Source organism: Arachis duranensis, chromosome 10 (genome assembly GCF_000817695.3).
Source record: "Arachis duranensis cultivar V14167 chromosome 10, aradu.V14167.gnm2.J7QH, whole genome shotgun sequence".
NCBI classification, from domain to species: domain Eukaryota; kingdom Viridiplantae; phylum Streptophyta; class Magnoliopsida; order Fabales; family Fabaceae; genus Arachis; species Arachis duranensis.
Genome location: NC_029781.3, coordinates 48285081 through 48286764, shown reverse-complemented (window position 1 = coordinate 48286764; position 1684 = coordinate 48285081).

The following is a 1684-nucleotide window of genomic DNA, read 5'->3' as shown; positions in this document are numbered from 1 at the left end:
GTTTCACTTGCCCATGATGCAAGGAGATGAACGCCCCTACACTAGAAGGGTCAACTTTAACCAAAGATTGGACCAAGTCCTTATGGACATATGTGTGGAAGGAGCTCAGTGGAGAATAGATTCCAAAGGCAAGCCAGTTCAACTAAGAAGACTGGAGCTCAAGCCTGTGGCTAGAGGATGGTTGGAGTTCATTCAACGCTCCATCATTCCTACTAGCAACCGATCTGAAGTCACTGTGGATCGGGCCATCATGATCCATAGCATCATGATTGGAAAGGAAGTAGAAGTTCATGAGGTCATCTCCAATGAACTCTACAAAATAGCCGATAAGTCCTCCACCACGGCAAGGCTAGCTTTTCCTCACCTTATTTGCCATCTGTGTTACTCAGCTGGAGTTATCATAGAAGGAGATACCCCCATTGAAGAGGATAAGCCCATCACCAAGAAGAGGATGGAGCAAGGAAGAGAGATCATGCACGGTTCTCAAGAAGTGCATGAGGAAGCTCATCATCAACAAATTCCTGAGATGCCTCAAGGGATGCACTTTCCTCCCAACAACTATTGGGAGCAACTCAACACCTCCTTAGAAGATTTGAACCACAATGTGGAACAATTAAGGGTGGAACATCATGAGCACTCCATCATTCTCCAAGAAATAAGAGAAGATCAAAGAGCGATGAGGGAGGAGCAACAAAGGCAAGGAAGGGACATAGAAGAGCTTAAGGACATTGTTGGTCCTTCAAGAAGAAGACGCCACTAAAGGTGGATTCATTCCTTGTTCTTTATTTCTTTTTGTTTTCGGTTTCTAATATTGTGTTTATCTATGTTTTGTGTCTCTACTTCATGATCATTAGTATGTAACCATGCCTTAAATCTATGAATAAAATCCATTAGTCCTTCACCTATCTTAAATGAAAAATGTTTTAATTCAAAAGAACAAGAAGTACATAAAATTTTGAATTTATCACTGAATTTAATTTAATTATATTGATGTGGTGACAATACTTTTTGTTTTCTGAATGAATGATTGAACAGTGCATATGTCTTTTGATGTTGTTGTTTATGAGTGTTAAAATTGTTGGCTCTTGAAAGAATGATGAACAAAGAAAAATGTTATTGATAATCTGAAAAATCATGAAATTGATTCTTGAAGTAAGAAAAAGCAGTGAAAAAGAAAGCTTGCGAAAAAAAAAAAAAGTGGCGAAAAAAAAATAGAAAGAAAAAGAAAAGCAAGCAGAAAAAGCCAATAGCCCTTAAAACCAAAAGACAAGGATAAAAAGGATCCAAGGCTTTGAGCATCAATGGATAGGAGGGCCCAAGGAAATAAAATCCAGGCCTAAGCGGCTAAATCAAGCTGTCCCTAACCATGTGCTTGTGTCATGAAGGTCCAAGTGAAAAGCTTGAGACTGAGTGGTTAAAGTCGTAATCCAAAGCAAAAGGAGTGTGCTTAAGAGCTCTGGACACCACTAACTGGGGACTCTAGCAAAGCTGAGTCACAATCTGAAAAGGTTCACCCAGTTATGTGTCTGGCATTTATGTATCCGGTGGTAATACTGGAAAACAAAGTGCTTAGGGCCACGGCCAAGACTCATAAGTAGCTGTGTTCAAGAATCAACATACTTAACTAGGAAAATCAATAATACTATCTGACTTCTGAGTTCCTATGGATGCCAATCATTCTAAA